Source organism: Varanus komodoensis, unplaced genomic scaffold, assembly GCF_004798865.1.
Source record: "Varanus komodoensis strain SLA01 unplaced genomic scaffold, ASM479886v1 scaffold36, whole genome shotgun sequence".
Classification (NCBI taxonomy): Eukaryota; Metazoa; Chordata; class Lepidosauria; order Squamata; family Varanidae; genus Varanus; species Varanus komodoensis.
The window spans coordinates 5,240,177-5,246,000 of NW_025335873.1; the positions used below are offsets into that span (position 1 = coordinate 5,240,177).

The 5,824-nt window shown below is 47.6% G+C and overlaps 1 long non-coding RNA gene across 1 annotated transcript; it reads right to left on the reverse strand.

Moving 5' to 3' along the window:
- LOC123028293 lies at positions 1–5,505 on the reverse strand. The gene is made up of 3 exons (XR_006415644.1): positions 5,351–5,505; positions 2,299–2,394; positions 1–380 (listed from the first exon to the last, which is right to left on the reverse strand). It is a non-coding gene; the product is annotated as an uncharacterized LOC123028293 (long non-coding RNA).
- Positions 5,506–5,824: the final 319 nt, after the last annotated feature.

The following is a 5,824-nucleotide window of genomic DNA, read 5'->3' on the forward strand; positions in this document are numbered from 1 at the left end:
TAAAATGTCATAGCTCTTTTAATAAATGAAAAGCTGCTTGCTTTCTCTTCTGATTCATCATCTTAAGGCCTATTTCTCTGGCAATCACAGACAGGCAGCTTCAGACACATTCTGCTCCCCTCGGCGGGGAGTTTGCAAATCTGTCCTCATGAAAGTCTGTGATGATGGCAGAGAGGGTTCTTCTCCAGGTTTTGTGTCTTGGCTTCTTCAGGCAGAACAGTTGCTGGCTGGGCTCCTGGCAGAAGCTCAGCAACCGATCACGGAGGCTGGGCTCCAGGAGGGCTCTTATCCTCATGTCCCGATGGGCCGTTCCGGCTTTGGAAGGTTACATACTTGGGATGACTCTGCCATTCTGGGAGGGGCACGTCAACTGCTTACTTCTGAAAGTGCATGAGAAAGGCAGGAGGGAAAACAATTGGTCATCCTTGGTCCTCCCAGGCAGATGAAGGGAAGGGGCCTTCTAAGTGACATGTGATGTTACAGCTGGCCAGCTAGGCTGGCTTAGGGAGGGAAGCTTTGCAGAAGTGAATCCCAAGGACACAAGGAAAGCTACAATACTACCTTTCAGGGAATGCAGCCTAGCAATACTAGGTTGGTTCCAAATGGATTGCTTCTCCCTTCCAAACCACAAGGAAATGATTCCACCTTTAGGGTAGTCCTTGCAGTTCGTGGCCCAGTTCCTGAGAATGTCCAACATCTGGGCCTTTTCCCCGATGAACTACTGGTCTTTAGTCTGTCCCCACCCACCTAACGGCTTGGGACCTGGATACCTGAAGGAATGCCTTCTTCCATATTTGCCCTCCTGCCCCTTGAGATCGGCAGCAGAGGCCCTCCTCCGGGAGCCCTCCGGGAGAGACATCAGGAAGCAAAGTCCCGGAGGAGGGCTTTCTCTGCGGTGGCGCCCCATCTGTGGAATGCGCTCTCCAGAGAGGTCCGCCTGGTGCCGTCGTTATTTGCTTTTCGGCACCAGGTTAAGACCTTTTTATTCCAGCGGCACTTTAATAACTTGTAATATTGTTTTTTTCTATGTTTTTAATTGCAGCCAGTGTGGGCCTGGGATTTTATTTATGTTATATCTTACTTTATGTTGTAAGCCGTCCTGAGGCTTTTTGCGAATTAGGACAGCATATAAATATTTTAAATAAATAAACTCTACACTCAACCAGGTCTGCCATTGCATTGAATCAGTGCAAACTCTTTGATTTCTGTTTAATTGGGTGTTCCTAACTGGATTGTCTTGAGTATAATTGTTTGTCATTTTTGGCAGCTGCCTTGATGAGTGGAAAGGCAGGGTATACATTAAGCAGCTCAGTACAGGAAATTGTCCCGTCTACTCAACTTCCTATTTTCATGGGCAGAAATTTTTGGCTCCCTGATCCGTTTGACCACAGTTTCTCAGGAATGAAGCCAGGCCCTGCTTCCTGCAAGGCCAAAGCAATACTACTAAGCTAGAACTGCCTTATTTCTCTTAGACAGCTCTAATTATAATGTAGCAGGAATTAATTAATGATTCAGCCAGTGTGTAGATTTAATTCCTGGTCCTTTCAGCAGATAAATTAGTACTTCCTTGGTGGGTGAAAGAAGGAATGGGGGGCAAAAGCAGCTGGTTTTCCATTGTTCAGTCAAGTTGACACCAAATGGCTGGGTTTGGGCAGCTTGATCCTGCCCCAGCATGGTCAGGAATGATAGGAATTGTAGTCCTACAGCATCTGCAGGGCACCAGGCTGGGGGAAGGTGGTGTAATCATTCCTAGAGTAGTTGAACCAGTGTTTTGACTCAGGACAAGACACAGTAAGTTCAAGAGCTGTGAATGGTATATAAAACTTGTCAGATAAACAAACAATAGAGGTGTCTAAAATTATGCATGGTGCAGCGAAAAGTGAGCAAAATTTCCTTTCTCCTAAGACCTGAAGTTTGGAATTATCCAGTGTCCTTCAGGGGCCTCAGGGCTGCCCCAGGGAAGAATTTCTCTGCATACTGCATGTAAGGACAGCTAACTTGCAGTCACTATTCCCACAGGAAATGGTGAGGGTGGGACCTTAGTCTGTGCACTCAGACCAACTGACGGAGGAGGAGAGGCTGGGGGATGGTTCTCCATGGAGTCTCCATGGTCAGAACCCATAATCTGCTAAAGTCCAACTGCGGGGTGAATGGGGTGAGGATAAAGTGGTCAAGGTCCCTCCCCTTCCTGCCCTGGTTGGACTTTCCCAAAACATGAGGTCACCCGCTGCATAACAGGACACTGGATAGAATGGTCCTTCATCAGATGCTTCGTGGTGACTTTCCCATCGCACGCACCTGTGTCTTTTGGTTGGCATGAAGGTTCTTGCAGCTGTCCCTCATCTTTACAGCAGTGGCAGCAGTCCCGGATTTTTGCCGCCACATAGCTGCAGGCTGTAGATAAGCAACACACCACCGTTAGCAACCGTCACTCAGCTCCACCGAAAAGCCCCGACCCGTGCCCGATCCCCGTGTGCTTCAGGGAGGCCAATCGTCACTGTGTAAAAGCAAGTGGCGCTGGTCCCCACTTCCTTGGATCAGGTTCCTAGGAAAACCTCCACAGTGCATGGCTGATCCCAATCAGTTAACGTTGGCTTGGGGAAAAGCACGAAGGACCCAATGAGAAAAGCCAATGGACTTCTCAGGTCATGGTTGGTTCCAAGTGACTTTGGTTTTCGAAAAACTGAACTCTGTCTGGGTGCTCAGACCTCTTGCCTTGGATTAATTTTTTTTGAAGCTGGCATTTTCCAACCAAATATTCATTAAGTTTATGGGGGTTTTTTCCCCTGGAAAGAGTGCCATCTACAAGAGCCGTTCCAGCCATCCAGCCTCTATATGCAAACCAGTGAACAATGACATAAGGAGGGAGCGATGCACCTTGGGATTGCATGTTAGGCACGGTGGCTGATGGGATACATGCAAACATTGGGAGGCTGGAAACCAGGATAACACAGAAGCCATTTGATTGACTGTTGGGTAGATCATAGCAAACATTTGCAAATTGTGGTAGCCACCAAGAGTTCTGTGTCCTGTTGTGTGAATGCAGGTGTACATTTTGAATGGAAGGTTTCTGAGCCAAAGAACTGGATTTGGGGACCAGAAGTGGGTGGCACTAATAGTCCTTCCATACAAAGATCTAGTTCTGCCTACTCCTTGCATCCTTCATTTCCGGAGTACCATGCCAGGACTAATCATTTTGTTTTTGTTATATTGAGACACTTCTGATTGGACTGCTTTGTACCAATCCAAGAATAAATTCTGTCTGAATTACTTCCTTCCCATCAGCATTGTATGGATAAAAATAGGAGCAGGTGAAATCCAGTATCGAAAATAGAGTTGGGCTTGGATTCAGATGGAGTTGCCCAGTTCCATTTTTCAAAGTTCCTATGCCTTTAATAGCTGCATGAATCACAGTGATTCAGCAATGATAGAAGCTGTAGTCCACATTAATTTCTTCTGCACAATAAATAACTCAAATCCTTATGTCTCCATTCAAAAGAGAGCCAAGAATGCCTGAATTCCAGAAAACCATCCCTAATTGGACTGTCTGGGTGGCCTGGGCTAGAATTCCCACTGCCGCACTGACCGGGGCCAATAGAGTGTGAGTGCAAGGGAAACCACCATGGTTGGTATTACTTGAAGTTGTGTTAAATCTTCTTGGGGCTGTGGCTGCTTATGTTACTCCTTGGGAACCTGTGGCAGAAATAAAAAGCTGTGATTCCCACCTGCTTGCCTGTCTGTTTGGGAGGTTTATTTGCAAGGAAGAAAAGCATCGAATAAACACTGCCTGTTCCTCCTCCTTCCAAGAAAGCCCTCCCTGTTTCGAAGGGGGAATCATTCTTCTCTGGAAACTGCCTAGGAACAGTTTCAGGTAAATCTGAACTCCAACATTCCGAGGATAATTTGAAAAAGGATAATTTCAGAGAATGGCACCACCAACAAACGACTTTCAGTTCAACAGTTTGAGGTTAAGCGTGGCTTCTTTTTATTCGCAAGATACTTCCTCGTGTTGGGACAGAATCACGCCCTTGATTGGCCACCAAGTTCCATGCAAAGTTCAGGAAGGGAAGATGCTACTCTGATGCCCACATGCTTCAGTTCAGCCCACCAGAGTCGACATTCCGGCTAGACTGGCATCCTGACCATGTTCACATGACCATGGACGGAGAACAAGCCACAGTGGATTGTTGCACATGTGCCGGAGGTGACCTATCTAACTGGCCTTGCTCCTTTGTCCAGGGGCTGTTCAAGGTGAGTGGGTATGTTCCACCCACTCCGAAATCCATGGCTTGCTCTAAGCTTGCAGGATGGCTCCGACCCTTGCCAGTCAACCAGCCCTGCCAAATTCAACCATCCCCAGAAGCTGTGGCCCAGCAAGGGTAATTGTGTAAACCAGGTGCATGTCACCTGTATGCATGGGGTAGCTAAAAAGACATTGGCCTGTATGAACCACCCTTGTTTCACGCAAGCCAGGCCTGATCTGAAATGTTAACTTATCAGGGATGGTCTGTAGCTGAATGGTAAAATGCCTGTAGAAGTTTTGCACACAGAAGTTGCTCAGTTTAGTCCCAGCCGTATCGAGCCAAGGGGCTCGCTGAAAGCAGGAAATTATGGGAAAGGCCAGGCAGACTCAAAAAGAGGTGTGCGGACCTCAGCTTTCAGAACTGACGTATTTTTAATATATTTCCCAGAGCTGCCCATTGCAACCTGGTCCAGGAGATATCCGCCTGGCATTCAGGACTTCTGAGTCCAGGAATTGGGTGTTGAGAACACTCACAACCATTCCATGCAAAGACTAAGTCTTGGCTAGCTCTGACTTCCTTCCTTTTGGGGATCAGATTTAAGGGCTGGGCTAATAGTTTTGCTCTTGCTATTGTTAGACATTTCTGATTGGATTGCTTTGTACAGAAATCAAGGATGATGCAATTCCTGTCCCAAAGCACATTGCTTGAACAAAAATAAGGGCAGGTGAACATTTCTTAGGCAAAGAAAACACATTTTAAGCTTGGAGTATCTGCCAGCTTATGTTTGGGAGGGAATCTATGCCTTCAAGAGCTGTACAAACAGCCCGTGACTCAGCAAATCCTTCCTCCATACCGGGAAAAAAGGGTTCAGAACCTTCCGAGGCTGTGGAAACAGCTGCTTAAGAAAGCCTGTTCCAGAAAAGCTTTCCTTAGACCATCAGCTCCCAGAATTCCTGATTTTGACCATACTGGCTGGAGCTGATGGGTCCTGAAGTCTGGAACATCTGGAGAGCCCCATGTTGGGGAAATTCAGCCCAGAGGTACAAAAAGAGGACAATGAATTAGTCCTCCAAACTGTCTGGACTTTAGGCAAAGCTCTCACTTACCGTTGATGATAACTCAAACCATATTTCCACCAGTCTTCGGAAGGGCTCTCTCTCCGTCCTCTCCCTCTGCCTATGTGTGTGCGCTTCCCCTTTTTTCTTTGCCACCAGATGATTTATTTACTGCGTTTCCTCCTGCTGTTCACTCAGCCTATCCCTCCCTCCTGGGCGTTGCCCCAGCAACTGAACCTGGTCATGTGCATGGCAAAGAGGAAGGGTGTGTTGTGACTCCAACAATGACTGAGCTACTTGGTGGCAAGCTGAGATGGGGCAAGGTGCACTGTGTGCGGCCGAAGATAAGAGAACCCCCAGCCTGAGCCAGTTGCGTCTGGGTGCCCGAGGAGCTGGCATCAGAGGGCTTCCACCCTCCCAGCAAGAAACACTCCGGCAATTGGTTATTCCCCATGCGGAGTCAAAGCTCTGCTTAAAGATAGCAACCCACCCAATACTGAGGAGGTTTCTCCCAAGAAAGCATCT